Below are 24,359 nucleotides of genomic sequence, written 5' to 3'. Positions count from 1 at the left end.
TGCTCAATTCCCCATCCGAAGCCCAGGTCCACATATCCTTCAACATCAGCTCAACTCCCCATCCCAAACCCTGGTCCACAACTCCTTCAACATCTGCTCAACTCCCCATCCTAAACCTTGGTGCACATCTCCTTCAACATCTGCTCAGCTCCCCATCCCACACCGTGGTTCAGATCTCCATCAACATCTGCTCAACTCCCCATCCCAAACCCTGGTCCACATCTCCTTCAACATCTGCTCAACTCCCCATCCCAAACCCTGGTCCACATCTCCTTCAACATTTGCTAAACTCCCCATCCCAAACCCTGGTCCACATCTAATTCAACATCTGCTCAACTCCCCATCCTAAACCCTGATCCAAATCTCCTTCAACAACTGCTCAACTCCCCATCCAAAACCCTGGTCCACATCTAATTCAACATCTGTTCAACTCCACTTCCCAAACCCTGGTCCACATCTCCTTCATCATCTGCTGAACTTTCCATCCCAAACCCTGGTCCACATCTCCGACAACATCTGCTCAACTCCCAATCCCAAACCTGGTCCACATCTCCGACAACATCTGCTCAACTCCCCAACCCAAACCCTGGTCCATATCTCCTACAACATCTGCTCAACTCCCCGTCCCAAACCCTGGCCCACATCTCCTTCAACATCTGCTCAACTCCCCATCCCAAACCCAGGTCCACATCTCCTACAACATCTGCTTAACTCCCCATCCTAAACCCTGGTCCACATCTCCTTCAACATCTGCTCAACTCCCCATCCAAAATCCTGGTCCACATCTCATTCAACATCTGCTAAACTCCCCATTCCAAACCGTGTTCCACATCTCCTACAACATCTGCCCAACTTCCCATCCCAAACCCTGGTCCACATCTCCTACAACATCTGCTCAACTCCCCATCCAAAACCCTGGTCCACATCTCCTACAACATCTGCTCAACTCCCAGTCCCAAACCCTGGTCCACATCTCCTTCAACATCTGCTCAACTCCCCATCCCAAACCGTGTTCCACATCTCCTACAACATCTGCTCAACTCCCCATCCCAAACCATGGTCCACATCTCCTACAACATCTGCCCAACTCCCCATCCAAAACCCTGGTCCACATCTCATTCAACATCTGCTCAAATCCCCATCCCAAACCGTGGCCCACATACCCTTCAACATCTGCTCAACTCCCCATCCTAAATCATGGTCCATATCTCCTACAACATCTGCTCAATTCCACATCCTAAACCCGGTCCACATCTCACACAACATCTGCTCAACTCCCCATCCGAAACCCTGGTCCACATCTCCGACAACATCTGCTCAACTCCCCATCCCAAACCTGGTCCACATCTCCGACAACATCTGCTCAACTCCACAACCCAAACCCTGGTCCACATCTCCTCCAACATCTGCTCAACTCCCCGTCCCAAACCCTGGCCCACATCTCCTTCAACATCTGCTCAACTCCCCATCCCAAATCCAGGTCCACATCTCCTACAACATCTGCTCAACTCCCCATCCTAAACCCTGTTCCACATCTCCTTCAACATCTGCTCAACTCCCCATCCAAAATCCTGGTCCACATCTCATTCAACATCTGCTCAACTCCCCATCCCAAACCGTGTTCCACATCTCCTACAACATCTGCTCAACTTCCCATCCCAAACCCTGGTCCACATCTCCTACAACATCTGCTCAACTCCCCATCCAAAACCCTGGTCCACATCTCCTACAACATCTGCTCAACTCCCCGTCCCAAACCCTGGTCCACATCTTCTACAACATCTGCTCAACTCCCCATCCAAAACCCTGGTCCACATCTCCTTCAACATCTGCTCAACTCCCCATCCCAAACCCTGGTCCACATCTCCTTCAACAACTGCTCAATTCCCCATCCGAAGACCAGGTCCACATCTCATTCAACATCTGCTCAACTCCCCATCCCAAACCGTGTTCCACATCTCCTACAACATCTGCTCAACTCCCCATCCCAAACCCTTGTCCACAACTCCTTCAACATCTGCTCAACTCCCCATCCCAAACCTTGGTGCACATCTCCTTCAACATCTGCTCAACTCCCCATCCCACACCCTGGTCCAGATCTCCTTCAACATCTGCTCAACTCCCCATCCCAAACCCTGGTCCACATCTCCTTCAACATCTGCTCAACTCCCCATCCCAAACCCTGGTCCACATCTCCTTCAACATTTGCTAAACTCCCCATCCCAAACCCTGGTCCACATCTCCTTCATCATCTGCTCAACTTCCCATCCCAAACCCTGGTCCACGTCTCCTTCAACATCTGCTCAACTTCCCATCCCAAACCCTGGCCCACATCTCCTTCAACATCTGCTCAACTCCCCATCCCAAACCCTGGTCCACATCTCCTTCAACATCTGTTCAACTCCCCATCCCAAACCCTGGTCCACATCTCCTTCAACATCTGCTCAACTCCACTTCCCAAACCCTGGTCCATATCTCCTTCAACATCTGCTCAACTCCCCATCCCAAACCCTGGTCCACAACTCCTTCATCATCTGCTCAACTCCCATCCCAAACCCTGGTCCTCATCGCCTTCAACATCTGCTCAACTCCCCATCCCAAACCCTGGTCCACATCTCCTTCAACATCTGCTCAACTCCCCATCCCAAACCCTGGTCCACATCTCATTCAACATCTGCTCAACTCCCCATCCCAAACCCTGGTCCACATCTCCTACAACATCTGCTTAACTCCCCATCCCAAACCCTGGTCTACATATCCTTGAACATCTGCTAAACTCCCCATCGCAAACCCTGGTCCACTTCTCCTACAACATCTGCTCAACTCCCCATCCCAAACCCTGGTGCACATCTCCGTCAACATCTGCTCAACTCCCCATCCCAAACCCTGGTGCACATCTCCGTCAACATCTGCTCAACTCCCCATCCCAAACCCTTCTCCACATCTCCTTCAATCTCGTTCTCTCTGACGTGAATGAGCCCGGTTCTGTAAGTTCCCAGTGTCCACAAACATTACAGTTTCTTTCCTTTAAATCTGTGTGGTCATCAGTCAATTATAGAGGACCTTTAATTCTTGTGACTTCCCCATTTCATCTCACTTCTCCCGAGCTAGTCATGAGTCACAAAGTGACTGCAATTCTTTGTATCAACATCCTGCCCTCAGCTCATCTCTCCACCTCCCCACTCTGGCTCTGGCAGACAGGATTCTGGGTACTTGCATGAAACTAAATTCCATCCTAGTTCCTGGGACTGATATTCGCAGAACCTCTTCCTGCTGTCCTGATAGACCCTTGGACCCCTGCACCGCGTCCGTGCTTCCAGTCCCTGGGACGACCCTCAAAGTATCATTAGATCCAGAGACTCCATCCCAGTACTGCCAGCCCATGGGTCACCTTCCCAGTGCTTCCAGAAGCCAGGACCAACCCAAAACGGAGACATCGGTGACCCTGGGAATGTGATTCGGTCACAGTATCCCGAGCAATGCCTCAGGGAGGGTCTGTAATATACTAAACACTTCCTGTTTGTCACATGTCTGTCTGCTGATTACTGCTCACACTTACAACTGTATCTACTCTCAATCCTCCCAACATGAAGGTAATTCTGCTGCTCCGATCTCCAGCTCCCAGATCCACCTCTCCAGGCGACACTCCAGATACATTTTATTTAAGTTTTAGTTTTGTTCCTTGGACCAAGTAACTGCAGGTAAGAACTTTGGTAACTGAACCCCCACCGCCCTCCCTCCTGTCTCCCTTCTAGTTGGGGTTTCAGCCTCCCCTCCTGCCTGTCCTGTTCCCCCTGAGAGTGGAGGCATGGGGGAAGGGATTGGTGGGGGGGGGATAAAGGTGATGATGAGGGGAACAGAGAGTGGGTGAGGGGGATGAGAATAGACAGAGGGAAGGGTTAGGGAGGAGGGGCATGGGATGAGGGAATGGATGGTGGTTGAAGGGAAGGGGCTCTGATGGGGGAAAGGATTGGGGGATGACCAAGAATGAAGGTGAGAAGTGGGCGAGGGGTGTGGGGGGAGGAGATGATAGTGTGTGAGGAGCAGTGCAAGGGAGAAGGAGCTGCAGATGGAGACCAAGTGAGAGGGTGATGAGAATGTGGAGGGGGGGCGGCGTTGTGAGGGTCTAGTCGGAGGAATCGGGGGAGAAGGCAAGACAGATGTTTGGAGGGGAGGGGAGAGCTGCTGAGCCCAGCGAGCCCATTCATCCAACAAAAAGAAGAGAACAGAGAGAAGGAGGTAGAAGGGTACAGAATGAAAGACAAAGCAGCAGACAAAGAGAAAGACTGAAGCAGAAGAGACAGAACGAGTAAATACATGAGGACAGACGGGTGAGAGAGAGCCTATCTGCTGCAACTCCTCATGAGCAGCACGACAAGAGGTCCGCCAGTCATATATTAAATGTTTGGGGCAGAGCACCTGTTGTCACTTCCTGTAACACCTGCACACAACACACTTAACGATTGGCAAATCGATTCGAACCGAGCCAGCTGTGGCTCAGTGGGTAGCTCCTCTCGCCTCGAAGCTCATGAAAGTTGTGGGTTTGCTGGCCCACTCCAGAGACTTGAGTGCATTATCTAGGTCAACACTCCAGTGCAGTACCGAGGGAGAGCCGCTGTCTGTCAGATGAGACAATAAACCAGGGCCATACCCACCCGCTCAGGTGGACATAAAAGATCGCATGGCAATATTTGGAGTTCTCCCTGGCCAATGTTTATCCCTCAACCAACATCACCAAAACAGATGATCTGGTCGTTATCACACTGCTGTTTGTGGGATCTTGCTGTGCGCAATTTGACTGCTGTGTTTCCTATATTACAACAATGAATAACTTCAAAAATACTTCACTGACTGTAAAGCGCTTTGGGATGTACTGAGGTGGTGAAAGGAGCTGTGCAAATGCATGTCCTTAGGCAAATTTATTCACTCAACCAATTGCCTCATTCGTCCGACGTGATTAAAACCAGCAGTGCTTCAAACTGTGGTTAAATGCAGGAAAGTGCGACGGTTTTAAACAAGGCGACAAAACTCTCCTCCTCCAGCACTCAACTCTCCTTCACAGAAAAACTCTCCGACAATTCACATAGCAATTTACAACTTTTATCCATTAGTGTACTGGGGGATGGGCCTCGATGGGAGTGTTGGGGTAATGGGGGATGGGCCTCGATGGGAGTGTTGGGGTAATGGGGGATGGGCCTCGATGGGAGTGTTGGGGTAATGGGGGATGGGCTTTGACGGGAGTGTTAGGGTAATGGGGGATGGGCCTCGATGGGAGTGTTAGGGTAATGGGGGATGGGCCTCGATGGGGGTGTTAGGGTAATGGGGGATGGGCTTTGATGGGAGTGTTAGGGTAATGGGGGATGGGCTTTGACGGGAGTGTTAGGGTAATGGGGGATGGGCCTCGATGGGAGTGTTGGGGTAATGGGGGATGGGCTTTGACGGGAGTGTTAGGGTAATGGGGGATGGGCCTCGATGGGAGTGTTAGGGTAATGGGGGATGGGCCTCGATGGGGGTGTTAGGGTAATGGGGGATGGGCCTCGATGGGAGTGTTAGGGTAATGGGGGATGGGCCTCGATGGGACTGTTGGGGTAATGGGGGATGGGCTTTGATGGGAGTGTTAGGGTAATGGGGGATGGGCTTTGATGGGAGTGTTAAGGTAATGGGGGATGGGCCTCGATGGGAGTGTTGGGGTAATGGGGGTTGGGCCTCGATGGGAGTGTTAGGGTAATGGGGGATGGGCCTCGATGGGAGTGTTAGGGTAATGGGGGATGGGCCTCGATGGGAGTGTTGGGGTAATGGGGGTTGGGCCTCGATGGGAGTGTTGGGGTAATGGGGGTTGGGCCTCGATGGGAGTGTTGGGGTAATGGGGGTTGGGCCTCGATGGGAGTGTTAGGGTAATGGGGGATGGGCCTCGATGGGAGTGTTAGGGTAATGGGGGATGGGCCTCGATGGGGGTGTTAGGGTAATGGGGGATGGGCCTCGATGGGACTGTTAGGGTAATGGGGGATGGGCTTTGATGGGAGTGTTGGGGTAATGGGGGATGGGCCTCGATGGGAGTGTTAGGGTAATGGGGGTTGGGCCTCGATGGGAGTGTTAGGGTAATGGGGGATGGGCCTCAATGGGAGTGTTAGGGTAATGGGGGATGGGCTTTGACGGGAGTGTTAGGGTAATGGGGGATGGGCTTCGATGGGAGTTTTCGGTTAATGGGGGATGGGCAAATAACTTTTTCTCATTTTCTAGACACAATAAAGTCCCTGTGAACAGCAATAAACGATTCCCCAGCGTCACCAGCCAACGTGGAGAAATGTGGGAATGTTGCTGGAGAAACGGCAAAGATTTTGTGATAATCTCTTTAATTTATTCACTCCATTTCAGCCGCATTTCCCGTCACCTTCTCCACTTGGGTTTATGAAACTTTCACATCCCACAGAGACATTCTCGGAGTGTCTCAGAATCTACCGATTTTACCCGACATCCCGGGGGCTGCTTTTTGCACAGATTCATGTTCGTGACACTGATTTATCAAAAATAGAAAGAGGTGATTAAGATCGGTGAGATGTGTACACAGACATGCCTCCCAGTGACTCGCAAACCATTTGATCTGTGCAGATAGAGCTGTGGTAGGATGTAGGCAGACTGAGAATCTTCTGTGGTACATTGTGACCACAAAACACGAAACAAACTCACAGAGCAGCTGCACTCATTCTTTCCCTTTGCTCAGTCTCATCATCTTGGCTTTTACCTTCTTTTAAAATTAATTGTGGTTTCGATTGCATGAGATTGAGTTTGATTCTATGGACCTCGAGCAGATTCTTCAACTCAGTGCAAACCCCAAGTCTGCCCAGAACTGGGATCCTGCTCCCTGATTTGGGAACTGTTATCTGGTCCTTCTTTCCTTCCCGAGACACGACCCATGAGAAAGCTTGTCACTGGATATACAATCTTCCCTCCGACCTCTCCCCTCCGACCTCTCCCCTCCGACCTCTCCCTGTCCACTACGTCCTTTATTTTATTAAGATCACTATGGCCAGTGCTCCAATTAACGGACATACAAACATAATGGGCAGGAACTGACCGTCTGGTTCATCAAACCTGCTCCATCCGCTGTGATGCCTGAAGTGTCAATGATTAGAGCCCGCCCACACACCAGCAGTCATGTGATCGCCTGGGTGAGGTAAAAAAACAGATTAAAAACCCACGGCCAATTAGTGAAAAAAATCTGTAAAATTCTTCTGCGATGCCCTTCACCCAGGAGAGCACATTGACTGTGTTTATATGACCTGGTATCTCACCTGCCTTTTATAATACATGGTGTCTACTACACACAAGTCCTCTGAACTTTCCTTTCTTGTTCCCCTTAAACTGCAAATGTCCCATCCTCCTGCTCACTGTGCTCTCACTCTGGGGCCACCTTCCATCCTCTGTCAACTTCAGCTCATCCCAAACTCTGCTGCCTGGATCCTGACTCACACCGAGTCCTGTTCACTCGTCCCCCCTGTGCTCGCTGACCTACACTGACTCCTGGTCCTGTAAAACCTCAAATTTAAAATCCTCATCCCTGTGTGTGCACATCCCCGATTTTAATGGCTCCACCATTGGCGGCCGTGCCTTCAGCTGCCTCGGCCCTAAGCTCTGGAATTCCCTCCTTAAACCTCTCCCTCTCTCTACCCCTCTCTCTTCCTTTAAGATGCTCCTTAAAACCTCCCTCTTTGGTCACCTGTCCTAATGTCTTTGGCTCGGTGTCAATTTTGTGTCTGATTATGACTGGCGAGATGCTAACAGCTCAGTCAGCAGCATTTTGCACTTTGTTCTGAGCAAGTCGCTCTCTGATGGTAAATACGTAAAATCATTTTCTCGGAAGCTCTGATCACTTGCTGAATACACAGAGACTTGGCAAAGTGCACGGGGAGCAGGAGGGGGCCGGGGTTACAGGGGCATTGTGTTCTTTGAAGATTGCCCAGCAAACAGTACAAGAATGAACTCACATCAGAGTGAACAATGTGTTGAGGGGCTGGGAATGTGGCCCTGTGTGATGGGACCTTGACCCCCCTCCTCTGCTAACAGCAGATATTCCTGCTCCTGGGGCTACTGAGTTACAGGAGATCAGACAGTCGGGGACACCCCCTGAACAGGAGGGTCGATATTAACCCCTCGATGGTGGGCGGTAGAGGGTAAGGGGGGGAAAATTAAAAATCACAAAATGCGACCCCAGCCCGCACCGTTACGGCCTGCCGCCATTTTTACAGCGGTGGATCGTTCACCGTGCATGTGTCCCACTCGTGAGAGGCAGGATACCTCATTATAATATTTAAATCAGGCACCCACTGTGCAGTCACTGTGCCCCTCCCACAGTCACTGTGCCCCTCCCCCTACAGTCACTGTGCCCCTCCCCCTACAGTCACTGTGCCCCTCCCCCTACTGTCACTGTGCCCCTCCCACAGTCACTGTGCCCCTCCCACTGTCACTGTGCCCCTCCTCTACTGTCATTGAGCCCATCTCCCTACTGTCACTGTGCCCCTCCCCCTACAGTCGCTGTGCCCCTCCCCCTACTGTCACTGTGCCCCTCCCACAGTCACTGTGCCCCTCCCACTGTCGCTGTGCCCCTCCCCCTACTGTCACTGTGCCCCTCCCCCTACTGTCACTGTGCCCCTCCCACTGTCACTGTGCCCCTCCCACTGTCACTGTGCCCCTCCCCCTACTGCCACTGTGCCCCTCCCACAGTCACTGTGCCCCTCCCACTGTCACTGTGCCCCTCCCACTGTCACTGTGCCCCTCCCACTGTCACTGTGCCCCTCCTACAGTCACTGTGCCCCTCCCATAGTCACTGTGCCCCTCCCCTACTGTCACTGTGCCCCTCCCCTATTGTCACTGTGCCCCTCCCCCTACTGTCACTGTGCCCCTCCCCCTACTGTCACTGTGCCCCTCCCCCTACTGTCACTGTGCCCCTCCCACAGTCAATAAGACAGGTTAATGTGTGGCTGGAGCAATGGTGCAGGAGGGAGGGCTTCAGATTCCTGGGGCATTGGGACCAGTTCTGGGGCAGGAGGGATCTGTTCAAGATGGACGGGTTGCACCTCAACAGAACTGGGACCAATGTCCTCGCAGGGAGGTTAACTAGTGCTGTGGGGGAGGGTTTAAACTAATTTGGCTGGGGGATGGGCATCAGGATGAAATATTAGAGAGGAGAAACAAGGTGCACAGAGGACTGGGAGGGACAAATAATATTAGAGTAAAGAATAGTTCAGAACTAGGACGGATCAGACGTGGGGGAAATGCGAGCCAGTCCAAGATGAGATTTGAGTGCATGTGTGTAAATGCACGTAGTGTGGTGAATAAGGTTGGTGAGCTGCAGGCTCAAATCACCGCATGGGACTATGATATAGTGGCAATAACTGGCTCAAAGAAGGGGAGGATTGGGTAATCTCTCCCTCCAAATAAACTCCCTACCTGTATTCACGGCCACCCCCTTGATTTTGCCATCTCAAGTGGCGTCTCTACTCCCATCGTGCCAGTCACAGATAAGGCATCTCTGATCACTTCCTTGAATCCCTCTCCACCCACATCCCCGTTTCCTCTCCCAAACCTACTTCCTTCTGTGTCCACCCCTGGAAAAAACTCTCCCCCAGAGTCACATCCAACGGCACTTTCAAATTCCCGACGGCCTAGTCTTTGGCCCTCCATTCACCTCAACATTTCTGCAGCTACTGATCTGCTCAATCACACCCTCACCTCCACCTTTGATGTCCTTGTCCCCATTAAAACCATTACTCTCTCCCACCCTGGTCGTTTCCCCTGGTATGGCCCTCATCTCCACTCCCTTAAGTCCAAGAAGTACAGACTTGAACCTTTATGGAGGGCAACTGGTTTAGTCATTCATCGCCAGATCTGGCTGGACCACATAAAGCACAATCGGGACCTGCTCTCCTTCTCCAAAACTGCTCACTATTCCAGGATCATCCTGGAATGCAAAGATAACCCCCGGCTTCTCTTCTCCACTACAAACCGTCTTCTTAAACCCCTCTCCCCTGCCTCCTCCACCCTCACCTGCAACAAAAAGTGCGAGGAGCTCATGGACTTCTTTGTCACTAAGATTTAGACCATCCGTTCAGCTGCCTCTGCTGCTTCTCTCCCTTCCCCAGCCCACCGAGCCAAACTTCACCTAAGGTTCCCCCCTGCCCTAGCCCTGAACTCGCATCTTTCTCTAGTTTCTCTCCTATCTCCCCTCATGCTCTCTCCGAGCTCATCCTAACCAGGAGACCCATCTTCTGCTCCCTCGACCCTATTCCCACCAAATTGATGACCACCCAAATTCCCTTCCTGGCCCCCATTTTAGATGACACGGTTCCCTCTCCTCAGGTACTGTCCCCCTCCACTTCAAATCTGCCGTCATCACCCCCTCCTCAAAAAAAACACCCTTGAACTCACTGTCCTTGCAAACTACCGCCCCATCTCCAACCTCCCTTTCCTCTCCGAAGTCCTTGAATGTGTTGTCGTCTCCCAAATCCGGGCCCATCTTCCCTGCAACTCCATCTTTGAATCCCTCCAATCAGGTTTCCACCTCTGCCACAGTACTGAAACGGCCCTTATTAAAGTCACAAAGGACATCTTATGTGACTGTGACGATGGTAAACTATCCCTCCTCATCCTTCTTGACCTGTCTACAGCCTTTAACATGGTTGACCACACCATCCTCCAATGCCTCTCCTCCATCGTCCAGCTGGGTGGGACTGCCCTCGCCTGGTTCCATTCTTATCCAGTCGTAGCCAGAGAATTACCTGCAATGGTTTCTCTAACCCCTCCTGCACCGTTACCTCTGGAGTCCCCCAAGGATCTTTCCTTTGCCCCCTCCTATTTCTCATCTACGTGCTGCCCCTCGGCGACATCATCCGAAAACATAATGTCTGGTTCCACATGTACACTGAGGACACCCAGCTCTACCTCACCACCACCTCCCTCGACCCCTCCACTGTCTCTGATTTGTCACACTGCTTGTCTGACATCCAGTACTGGATGAGCAAAAATTCCCTCCAACTAAATATCAAGAAAATTGCCTTTGGTCCCCGCTTCAAACTCCATTCCCTAGCCATCAACTCCATCCCTCTCCCTGGACACTGTCTGAGGCTGAACCAGACCATTCACAACCTGGGCATCCCATTTGACCCTGAGATGAGTTTCAGACCACATCTCCGCTCCATCACCAAGACTTCCACCTCCATAACATCGCCCGTCTCCACCCCTACCTCAGCTCATCTGCTGCTGAAACCCTCATCCATGCCTTTATTACCTTGAGACTGGACTATTCCAATGGTCTCCGGGCCGGCCTCCCATCTTCCACCCTCCATAAACTTGAGCTCATCCAAAACTCTGCTGCCCGTATCCTAACTCGCACCAAGTCCCGTTCACCTCGCTGACCTACATCGGCTCCCGGTCCGGAAACGCCTCAATTTTAAAATTTTCATCCTTGTTTTCAAATCCCTCCATGGCCTCGCCCCTCCCCATCTCTGTAACCTCCTCCAGCCCTACAAACCTCCGAGATCTCTGCGCCCCTCCAATTCTGGCCTCTTGTGCATCTCTGATTTTAATCGCTCCACCATTGGCGGCCGTGCCTTCAGCTGCCTAGGCCCTAAGCTCTGGAATTCCCTCCCTAAGCCTCTCTGATTCTCTACCTCTCTCTCCTCCTTTAAGACGCTCCTTAAAACCTACCTCTTTGACCAAGCTTTTGGTCACCTGTCCTAATATCTCCTTATGTGGCTCGGTGTCAAATTTTGTTTGATAATCGCTCCTGTGAAGCACCTTGGGACGTTTTACTACGTTAAAGGTGCTATATAAATGCAAGTTATTATTGTTGTTAATATTCCTGGCTACAAGGTATTCAGGAAAGATAGGGAAGGAAACAAAGGAGGGGGGTGCAGTATTGATCAAAGAAACGATTATAGCACTGAAAAGGGATGATGTAGTTTAGGGTCAAAGATAGAATCTATTTGATTATAGGCCAACAAATAATGGGAAGGAGCAAATCTGCGAACACATTGTAGAAAAGTGAAAAAACTATAGAGTAGTGATAATGAGGGACTTCAATTATCCCAATATAGACTGGGATAGTAACAGTGTAAAGGGCAAAGAGGGGGAGGAATTCCTGAGACGTGTACAAGAGAACTTTCCGGAACAGTGTGTTTCCAGCCCATCCAGGAAGGAAACGGTGCTGGATCTAGTTCTGGGAATGAAGTGGGGCAGGTGGAGCATCTTTCAGTGGGGGAGCATTTGGGGAACAGCGATCATAATATTTGTTTATGAAGGTTTAGAATAGTTATGGAAAAGGACAAGGAACAATCAAATGTGAAAATATTTAACTGGAGGAGGGCAAATTTCAGTGAGTCAAAAAGGGATCTTACCCTGGTTGATTGGAATCAAAAATTGTGAGGCAAAACAGTAATTGAACAATGGGAGGCCTCCAAGGAGGAGTTGGTTTGTGTACAGAGTAGACACATCTCTAGAAGGGGGAAAGGAAGGGCATCGAAAGCTAGAGCTCCCTGGATGACTAAAGATATGGAGATTAAAAGGAAACTGAAAAAGGAGACTTACGATGAATGTAAGGTTCATAATATAGTAGAGAATCAAGCTGAATACAGAAAGTACAGAGCAGATCAAAAAAGGGAATAAGAGGGATAAAGAGAGAGTATGAGAATAGATTAACGGGTAACATACACTATATCTTACAAAAATAACACTATATCTTACAAACATATAAATAGTAAAAGGGAGTCAAAGGAAGGGTGGGACTGATTAGAGACAGAAAAGGAGATCTTCTTGTGGAGGCAGAGGGCGTGGCTGAGGCACTAAATGAATATTTCACATCTGTCTTCACTAGAGAAGATGATGCTGCCATTGTAGCAGTAAAGGAGGAGGTAGAAGTGATATTGGATAGGATAAAAATAGATAAAGAGGAGGGACTTAAAAGGTTGGAATTACTCAAAGTAGAAAAGTCACCCGGTCCAGATGGGATACTGGGTTACAGAGGGAAGTAAGGATGGAAATTGTAGAGACTCTGCCCACAATCTTCCAATCCTCCTTAGATATGGGGATGGTGCCGGAGGACTGGAGGATTGCAAATGTTACACCCCTGAGGAAAAAGGGGAGAGGGATAAACCCGACAATTACAGGCCAGTCAGCCTAACGTTGGTGGTTGGGAAACTTTTCGACAATAATCAAGGACAAAATTAATTTTCACTCGGAAAAATATGGGTTAATAAATGAAAGTCAGCACGGATTTGTTAAAGGCAAATGGTGCCTGACAAACATGATTGATTTTTTTTGTGCAGTAATGGAAAGGCTTGATGAAGGTAGTGTGGTTGATGTTGTGTATATGGACTTTCAAATGGCGTTTGATAAGAACATAAGAACATAAGAAATAGGAGCAGGAGTAGGCCATATGGTCCCTCGAGTCTGCTCCACCATTCAATCAGATCATGGCTGATCTTCAGCCTCAACTCCACTTTCCCGCCCGATCCCCATATCCCTTGATTCCCTTAGAGTCCAAGAATCTATCGATCTCAGTCTTGAACATATTCAATGACTCAGTATCCACAGCCCTCTGGGGTAGAGAATTCCAAAAATTCACAACCCTCCCAGTGAAGAAATTTCTCCTCATCTCAGTCCTAAATGACCGACCCCTTATCTTGAGACTATGCCCCCTAGTTCTAGACTCTTCAGCCAGGGGAAACAGCCTCTGAGCATCTACCCTGTGAAGCCCTCTAAAAATGTTATACATTTCAATGAGATCATCTCTCATTCTTCTAAACTCCAGAGAGTATCGGCCCATTCTACTCAACCTCTCCTCATAGAACATAGATTTAAGCTGATTGGCAGAAGGATTAGAGGGGACATGAGGAAAAACTTTTTTACCCAGAGGGTGGTGGGTGTATGGAATTCGCTGCCCGAATTGGTGGTAGAGGCAGGGACCCTCAAATCTTTTAAAAAGTACCTGGACCTGCACCTAAAGTGCTGTAAGCTGCAGGGCTACGGACCGGGTGCTGGAAGGTGGGATTAGAATGGGCACCTGGTTGTTCTTCGAGCCGGCGTGGACATAATGGGCCGAATGGCCCCCTTCTGTGCTGTATCTTTTCTATTGATCTATGGTTCTCTCATCCCAGGAATCGATCTAGTGAACCTTTGTTGCACCACCTCTAAGGCAAATATATCCTTCCTTAAGTAAGGAGACCAAAACTGTACACAGTACTCCAGGTGTGGTCTCACCAGTGCACTATATAATTACAGCAAGACCTCCTAACTCTTATACTCCAACCCCCACATAATAGATTTGTTAGCAAAATTGAAGCCCATGAGATTAAAGGGACAATGGCAGTGTGGATACAAAATTGGCCAAGGGACAGAGAGCAGAGAATAGTGGTGAACAGTTGTTTCTCAGACTGGAGGGAAGCATACAGTGGTGTTCCCCAGGGGTCAGAATTAGGACCACTGCTCTTCTTGATCTATATTAAGGACAAGTTTATTGATCACGCCATTGCTGGCATTGACTGCTGAAATTGACCACTCAGTCTGACTTGTGCATGTACAAACCCGCCAGAGTCTCCACTGTTAGAGGATGTGAGACTTTATTTATTGTACATGAGGAACTCAGTGTAACAAACAATGACCATTGGCTGGTGTTACAAAGTGTGTTGAGATGGGAAACGGTTCTCCACAGAACAAAACTAAAACTCTGGTAACGAGAGCTTTACTAAGATAAATATACATTAAAGGCAGTGATGGAGCTCTGACCAGAGAATCACCGACATAGAGGACAGGGTGCAAAGTCCTCACATCCCTGACACAAGGTCAGGGGATAGTGAGAGGGACCAGGGTACAGTGTGAGGGACCAGGTTACAGTGTGAGGGACCAGGGTACAGTGTGAGGGACCAGGGTACAGTGAGAGGGACCAGGGTACAGTGAGAGGGACCAGGGGATAGTGAGAGGGACCAGGGTACAGTGAGAGGGACCAGGGTACAGTGTGAGGGACCAGGGTACAGTGTGAGGGACCAGGGGATAGTGTGAGGGACCAGGGGATAGTGTGAGGGACCAGGGTACAGTGAGAGGGACCAGGGGATAGTGAGAGGGACCAGGGGATAGTGAGAGGGACCAGGGTACAGTGTGAGGGACCAGGGTACAGTGTGAGGGACCAGGGGACAGTGTGAGGGACCAGGGGATAGTGAGAGGGACCAGGGTATAGTGAGAGGGACCAGGGGATAGTGTGAGGGACCAGGGGATAGTGTGAGGGACCAGGGTGAGGACATTAGGGGCTCGATTTTAAAAGTAAAATCAGGTGGGTTGGGGTCGGGGGGACATTGAGAATTGCCACAATTTTAGACCCGCTCATATCCAGTTTTCACCGGGCGGGACGAGGGTCGAGTGGCCAACCCGCTTCTATGAGGCGAGTTGGGCCTTAAAACCTTACAGGGAGGCTTCAGGCCTCCATTTTTAACTAATTCCCCATTTGAACCCCGGGGGGTCGGGATTCCTGGGCCTTCTGTTTTACGCCACGTGAAAGGAGGCGAGAAGGCCCGAGGCTGCAGGTAAGTGCCGGAGGAGCAGGAGTGCATCCCCCAGGCCCAACAAGCCGACCTGTACCGACCCCCACCCCGATCGCAGACCTCCGATTCCCCTGATTGTGGACCCCCCCGATCACGGACCCCGACCCCAACTCCCTGACCCCGATCCTCTGACCCCCGACCCCAAACCCCCGTCTCCCGACCATCCCCCTCAACGATCGCGGACCCCCGTGATGACCCCCGATCCCATCCCCCATGACTTGCGACCCCCGTGCCCACCTATGCCCATCCGTGCCCACCTATGCCCCTTGCCGACCCATGCCACCCCCCCATGCAAACAAAGACTTACCTGCAGTTTTACCCGCAGACGTCCTCTCCCTGGCTGAGCTCCCGTCCAACTGAGAGCAGCCGGTCAATCAGCCGGTCAGTCGGACCGGAAACTGACAAAAAAAAAGACATTCTTACGTCAAAATCATAAGGACATCTGGGAAACCCATAATTGACCCCCCACTCCCATCCCGGGTCTGTTTGAAAATTGAGCCCAAGGAGTCTGTAAAGGGATATCGATAGGTTAAGTGAGTGGGCAAGAGGTGGCAGATGGAGTATAATGTGGGAAAATGTGAACTTGTCCACTTTGGCAGGAGGAATAGAAAAGCAGTATATTATTTAAATGGAGAGAGATTACAGAACTCTGAGGTACAGAGGGATCTGGGTGTCCTAGTACATGAATCACAAAAAGTTAGTATGCAGGTACAGCAAGTGATTCGGAAGGCAAATGGAATGTTGTCATTTATTGCAAGGGGAATGGAATATAAAAGTAGAGATGTTTTGCTACAGTTGTACAGGGCCTTGGTGAGACCACATCTGGAATACTGTGTGCAGTTTTGGTCTCCTTATTTAAGAAAGGACATAATTACTTTGGAGGCGGTTCAGAGAAGATTCACTCGACTGATTCCTGGGATGAGGGGGTTATCTTATGAGGAAAGGTTGGACAAGTTGGGCCTGTACACACTGGAGTTTAGAAGAATGAGAGGTGATCTTATTGAAACATATAAGATCCTGAGGGGATTTGAAGGGGTAGATGCCGAGAGGATGTTTCCCCTTGTGGAAGAGACTAGAACCAGGAGCCACAGTTTAAAATAAGGGGTCTCCCATTTAAGACGGAGATGAGGAGAAATTTTTTCTCTCAGAGGGTCGTGAGTCTGTGGAACTCCCTTCCCCAGAGAGCGGTGGAGAACCATAGGGTTCATAGAACCATAGAAAAGATACAGCCCAGAAGGGGGCCATTCGGCCCATCATGTCTGTGCCGGCTTGAAGAACAACCAAGTGCCCATTCTAATCCCACCTTCCAGCACCCGGTCCGTAGCCCTGCAGCTTACAGCACTTTAGGTGCAGGTCCAGGTACTTTTTAAAAGAGTTGAGGGTCCCTGCCTCTACCACCAATTCGGAAAGCGAATTCCATACACCCACCACCCTCTGGGTAAAAAAGTTTTTCCTCATGTCCCCTCTAATCCTTCCGCCAATCAGCTTAAATGGGTGGAGGCAGGGTCATTGAATACTTTCAAGGCTGAGTTAGAGAGATTTCTGATTAACGAGGGAGTCAAAGGTTATAGTAGGTAGACAGGAAAGTAGGGTTGAGATCACAATCAGATCAGCCATGATCTTATCAAATGGCAGAGCAGGCTCGAGGGGCCGAATAGCCTTTTCCTGCTCTTAATTCATATGTTCGTCTGTTCGTATGTATGTGAGGCACCAGAGTATAATGTGTGACCCCAGGGTACAGTGTGAGGGACCAGAGTATGGTGTGAGGGACCAGAGTATGGTGTGAGGGTCCAGGGGATAGTGTGAGGGACCAGGGTACAGTGTGAGGGACCAGGGTATAGTGTGAGGGTCCAGGATATAGTGTGAGGGACTAGGGTATAGTGTGAGGGTCCAGGGTATGGTATGAGGGACCAGGGTATAGTGTGAGACCCCAGGGAAGAGTGTGAGGGACCAGGGTATGGTGTGAGGGACCAGGGTAAAGTGTGAGGGACCAGGGTACAGTGTGAGGGTCCAGGGTATAGTGAGAGGGTCCAGGGTATGGTTTGAGGGTCCAGGGTATGGTGTGAGGGTCCAGGGTATAGTGAGAGGGTCCAGGGTATGGTGTGAGGGTCCAGGGGATAGTGTGAGGGTCCAGGGGATAGTGTGAGGGTCCAGGGGATAGTGTGAGGGTCCAGGGTATGGTGTGAGGGTCCAGGGTATAGTGAGAGGGTCCAGGGTATGGTGTGAGGATCCAGGGTATAGTGAGAGGGTCCAGGGTATGGTGTGAGGATCCAGGGGATAGTGTGAGGGTCCAGGGTATGGTGTGAGGGTCCAGGGGATAGTGTGAGGGTCCAGGGTATGGTGTGAGGGTCCAGGGGATAGTGTGAGGGTCCAGGGTATGGTGTGAGGGTCCAGGGGATAGTGTGAGGGTCCAGGGTATGGTGTGAGGGTCCAGGGGATAGTGTGAGGGTCCAGGGTATGGTGTGAGGGTCCAGGGTATGGTGTGAGGGTCCAGGGGATAGTGAGAGGGTCCAGGGTATGGTGTGAGGGTCCAGGGGATAGTGTGAGGGTCCAGGGTATGGTGTGAGGGTCCAGGGGATAGTGTGAGGGTCCAGGGTATGGTGTGAGGGTCCAGGGGATAGTGTGAGGGTCCAGGGTATGGTGTGAGGGTCCAGGGTATGGTGTGAGGGTCCAGGGGATAGTGTGAGGGTCCAGGCGATAGTGTGAGGGTCCAGGGGATAGTGTGAGACCCGTGATAATCAAGAAACGGCTGAGTGCACTGGAAACAGCAAAGGCTATGGGCCCTGACAACATCCCGGCTGCAGTGCTGAAGACTTGTGCTCCAGAACAAGCTGTGCCTCTAGCCAAACTGTTCCAGTACAGCTACAACACTGGCATCTACCCAACAATGTGGAAAATTGCCCAAGAATGTCCTGGCCACAAAAAGCAGGACAAATTGAATCCGGCCAATTACCGCCCCATCAGTCTACTCTCAATCATCAGCAAAGTGATGGAAGGTGTCGTCGACAGTGCTATCAAGCGGCACTTACTCACCAATAACCTGCTCACCGATGCTCAGTTTGGGTTCCGCCAGGACCACTCGGCTCCAGACCTCATTACAGCCTTGGTCCAAACATGGACAAAAGAGCTGAATTCCAGAGATGAGGTGAGAGTGACTGCCCTTGACATCAATGCAGCATTTGACCGAGTGTGGCACCAAGGAGCCCTAGTAAAATTGAAGTCAATGGGAATCAGGGGGAAAACTCTCCAGTGGCTGGAGTCATACCTAGCACAAAGGAAGATGGTAGTGGTTCATAGGATCAAAGAATCATAGAATGGTTACAGCACGGTCCAGTTGAGTTTATGGTCAATGGTGACCCCCAGGATGTTGATGGTGGGGGATTCGGTGATGGTAATGCCGTTGAATGTCAAGGGGAGGTGGTTAGACTCTCTCTAGCTGCAGATGGTCATTGCCTGGCACTTGTCTGATACAAATGTTACTTGGCCCATCTAGTCCATGCTGGCTCAATGCAAGAACAATCCAGCTAGTCCCACTCCCCCACCCTAACCCCATGCCCTGCAATTCTTTTCCTTTCAAGTACTTATCCAGTTCCCTTTTGAAGGCCATGATTGAATCTGCCTCCACCACCCCCTCGGGCAGCGCATTCCAGATCATAACCACTCACTGTGTAAAAAAGTTTTTCCTCATGTCACCCTTGGTTCTTCTGCCAATCACCTTACACCTATGTCGTTTGGTTCTTGACCCTTCTGCCAATGGGAACAGTTTCTCTCTATCTATTCTGTCTAGACCCTTCATGATTTTGAATACCTCTATCAAATCTCCTCGCAACCGTCTCTGTTCCAAGGAGAACAACCCCAGCTTCTCCAGTCTATCCACGTAACTGAAGTCCCTCATCTCTGGAACCATTCTAGTAAATCACTTCTGCACCCTCTCTAAGGCCTTCACATCTTTCCTAAAGTGCGGTGCCCAGAACGGGACACAATACTCCAGTTGTGGCCGAATCAGTGTTTTATAAAGATTCATTGGTTATTGGGGGCCAATCATCTCAGCCCCAGGACATTGCTGCAGGAGTTCCTCAGGACAGTGTCCTAGGCCCAACCATCTTCAGCTGCTTCATCAATGATGTCCTCTCCATCGTAAGGTCAGAAATGGGGATGTTCGCTGATGATTGCACAGTGTTCAGTTCCATTCGCAACCCCTCAGATAATGAAGCAGTCCGTGCCCGCATGCAGCAAGACCTGGACAACATCCTGGCTTGGGCTGATAAGTGACAAGTAACATTTGTACCAGACAAGTGCCAGGCAATGACCATCTGCAGCTAGAGAGAGTCTAACCACCTCCCCTTGACATTCAACGGCATTACCATCACCGAATCCCCCAAAGTCAACATCCTGGGGGTCACCATTGACCAGAAACTCAACTGGACCAGCCACATAAATACTGTGGCTTCAAGAGCAGGTCAGAGGCTGCGTATTCTGCGGCGAGTGACTCACCTCCTGACTCCCCAAAGACTTTCCACCATCTATGAGTCAGGAGTGTGATGGAATACTCTCCACTTGCTTGGATGAGTGCAGCTCCAACAACACTCAAGAAACTCGACACCATCCAGGACAAAGCAGCCAGCTTGATTGGCACCCCATCCACCACCCTAAACATTCACTTCCTTCACCACCGGCGCACTGTGGCTGCAGTGTATACCATCCACAGGATGCACTGCAGCAACTCGCCAAGGCTTCTTCGACAGCACCTCTCAAAACCTACCATCTAGAAGGACAAGGGCAGCAGGCACATGGGAACATCACCACCTGCACATTCCCTTTCAAGTCACACACCATCCCGACTTGGAAATATATCACCGTTCCTTCATCGTCGCTGGGTCAAAATCCTGGAACTCCCTTCCTAACAGCACTGTGGGAGAACCGTCACCACACGGACTGCAGCGGTTCAAGAAGGCGGCTCACCACCACCTTCTCAAGGGCAATTAGGGATGGGCAATAAATACTGGCCTTGCCAGCAACGCCCACATCCCATGAACGAATAAAAAAAACTAAGAACATACCCAGGCTATAGTGTAAAGGACCAGGGTATAACGGATATCGTGAGACCCCAGGGTATAGTGTGAGACCCCAGGATAGAGTGTGAGGGATCAAGGCACAGTGTGAGACTTTATTTATCCCCAGGTTTCTCTGTTCCTGCACCCCCTTTAGAATTGTACCATTTAGTTTATTTTGCCTCTCCTCATTCTTCCTACCGAAATGTATCATTTCACACTTCCCTGCGTTATATTTCATCTGCCTTGTGTCTGCCCATCACTGACAATGCAAGGTCAGGGTCTAGTGTGAGTCCCCAGGGTCTAATGCAAGAGCCCGCGGTATAACGCGAGGGACCGGGGCACATGTGAGACCCCTGGGTCTAATGTGATGTCGTGGGGCACATGTGAGACCCTAAGGTGTAAGCACTGGAGAGAAGATTAATTGCAGATCCTTGGGATATTTGGGGAGATTTCATTTAATATAAATTCCTTATTTGACTGTCCATCTTTTCCTTGAATGCAGGCACTTCAAGTCTGAGTGGGACTAGTGAGACAATAGCTGAAGCCTAGACCTTGTATTCCTGAGCAGAATGTGGTATCGGGTCAGTTACCAATGATTAGTTTGCTTCTACCCGGAGTTCGGTCTTTTCTGTTCCGAAGTCCAATGGTTTCCTCAAAAATCGCAGCAGATACGGACAGAAGGGCAGGAGAGAACAGCCTCCTTCATCACACGGTTCGGAGATCTCTGATCCTACAATATTGAACAGGAAACTCCTACAGTTTAACGTTGAAATTATCGGAACGATCAAACTCCAGGGATGTGGAAATGGTGAGGAATATTGCTCCGTTGTTTGGCCTGGAATTGCCATCGTAGATATCAGCACCTCAGGAAAACTGCAAATTGATCAAAAGGCAAGGAGCAAATTAAGAGAAACAAAGAGGCCCTCAGACAATGTGAGAGGAGCAGGTAGTGAGGGCCATTCCCCAGGGGTAGAGAGATATGTTAGAGGTTAAAAAGATGTTACTAGCTTTTGTTGGCACTGTGAGATTTCCACAAGTTGATTCTTTCATTGTGTTCGCTGCTCCTGCGATGATTCACTGTTGTCTTCAGCTTCCTCAGGAAGGTTTCAAAGTTTACTTTTGTAACATCAATAGTTACTGTCCCCCGCAGGCTGAGCGGACTGGGAGGGTTTAGCTGTAGAGCTGTAACTGTTCGAGAGTAACAAATGGCAAACCAGAACATGGAACGGTATTGGTCTGCCCCGACAGCTCACTTGATTAAACCTCCTGCAGTGTGGGTTTAACAGTGTTGGAAACCAGTACCAGCCTCACTGATACCTCAAGCTGCTATTTATGGTGGCACCAACTCTTGTATTGCTCTCCCCAAATATCCCCAAGGAACTGCAATTAATCTCATCTCCAGTGCTTAGACCCTGGGGTCTCACATATGCCCTGGGGTCTCACATTGTACCGCGGGCTCTAGACCCTGGGGTCACACACTAGACCCTGACCTTGCATTGTCAGTGATGGGCAGACCACACGGTAGATGAAATATAACACAGAGAAGTGTGAAGTGATACATTTTGGTAGGAAGAATGAGGAGAGGTGATATATACTAAATGGTACAATTCTAAAGGGAGGTGCAGGATCAGGGAGACCTGGGGGTATATGTGCACAAATCTTTGAAGGTGGATGGGCAGGTTGAGAAAGCGGTTAAAAAAACATACTGGATCTTGGGCATTGCAAATAGAGGCAGAGTACAAAAACAAGGAAATTATGTTAAAACTTTATAAAATACTGGAGTAGGAAGGATGTGATGGCCTTTGAGAGGGTGCAGAAAAGATTTACTAGAATGGTTCCAGGGATGAGGGACTTCAGTTACATGGATAGACTGGAGAAGCTGGGGTTGTTCTCCTTGGAACAGAGACGGTTGAGAGGAGATTTGATAGAGGTATTCAAAATCATGAAGGGTCTAGACAGAGTAGATAGAGAGAAACTGTTCCCATTGGCGGAAGGGTCAAGAACCAGAGGACACAGATTTAAGGTGATTGGCAAAAGAACCAAAGGCAACACAAGGAAACATTTTTTTACACAGCGAGTGGTTATGATCTGGAATGCACTGCCTGAGGGGGTGATGGAGGCAGATTCAATCATGGCCTTCAAAAGCGAATTGAATAAGTACTTGAATGGAAAAAACCTGCAGGGCCACGGGGATAGGGCGGGGGAGTGGGACGAGCTGGGATTGCTCCTTCCATGCTGTAACCTTTCTATGAATCTATGTGAGAAGAGTTTGTCCTCTAACATTATCATGATAGGTACAGCACAGACGGAGACCATTCGGCCCTCGTGCCTGTGCTGACTCTTTGAAAGAGCTACCTAATTAGTCCCATTCCACGCTCTTTCCCCGTAGCCCGGTGATTTTTTTTCCCTTCAAGTATTTATCCAATTCCTGTCCATAAAATCTTCATCGCAATTCTTGCTTCCCATATTTTCTTGGTCTTTGTTCAATGTCGCACAAAAAGTTACACATTTTGATATCAACAGTGTGAAAAAATATTAATACAATAAACTTTGGATATTTATCCAGTAAACTGAAGCCGAGACATTCTCTGTCCCTCGGTATGTTTTCTCTGGAGATTCTGCCTCCAGTCTCCAAATCAGAGTAAACTGCCAGAACAGTTTAATCAGCAAAACATCTGGGCCAGTGCAATTCATCGATTCGACGTTCTGGAGAGATTTGGACTGTGGGCTCCCTGTAATTTATTTTACCTGGGCTATTCCGATCTATTCTTAATTCTTTACCTGGGTTATTTGTAGCTGGTTCAATTCGGGAAGTGTCAGGGCCAAATCCTGCAATGCTGCGTAGCATCGTTGTCAATGGTCACTCTGATATATTAATGACCTGGACTTGAGTATAAAGGGCACAATTTCAAAGTTTGCAGATGACATGAATCTCATCCATGTTGTAAACAGTGATATTAAATTACATTCTGTCCCTCGCTAGCTCTACTGTACCATTATCAACAGAATTAGGCCGGCCATTGATGGCAGACTGAGAAGAGCCAGCTGGTTTTCACTAGAATAAATCTTGCATTTACCAAATCTTTACTCTCCCTAAAATCACTGAGCAAAGCAAAGAATGGCAGTTACCAGTGGTGTTAGATTTACAGGAAAGATGTGACAGGATAGGTTCTCCAGGAACCTCATTAGCATCAGCAAGATGGTGCAAGAAGCACAGTGGGCGATGAGAACAAACAATAAGTTCTCCGACTGTTCGATATAACAGCCCGGATCAGGCAAGGCCGCAGTTTGTCCCTTGTATATTTTCTCATTGTGATTGTCGTCTCACAAAATCATTCACCTGGCATCAAATCAGGCATTGCATGGACCAGTGGAGAACTTGGGAACCAAGAGTTTGCAGAAGACATCCGCCTCATTAATAAAAATATAGAAAACATCGGAACATAGGAACAGGAGTAGGCCATTCAGCCCCTCGTGCCTGCTCCGCCATTTGATAAGATCATGGCTGATCTGTGATCTAACTCCATATACCTGCCTTTGGCCCATATCCCTTAATACCTTTGATTGCCAAAAAGCTATCTATCTCAGATTTAAATTTAGCAATTGAGCTAGTATCAATTGCCGTTTGCGGAAGAGAGTTCCAAACTTCTACCACCCTTTGTGTGTAGAAATGTTTTCTAATCTCGCTCCTGAAAGGTCTGGCTCTAATTTTTAGACT

The sequence above is a fragment of the Heptranchias perlo genome, chromosome 37, assembly GCF_035084215.1.
Source record: "Heptranchias perlo isolate sHepPer1 chromosome 37, sHepPer1.hap1, whole genome shotgun sequence".
Taxonomy (NCBI): Eukaryota; Metazoa; Chordata; class Chondrichthyes; order Hexanchiformes; family Hexanchidae; genus Heptranchias; species Heptranchias perlo.
The sequence above is the reverse complement of the archived record's forward strand: the minus strand, read 5'-3'. Positions refer to the sequence as shown.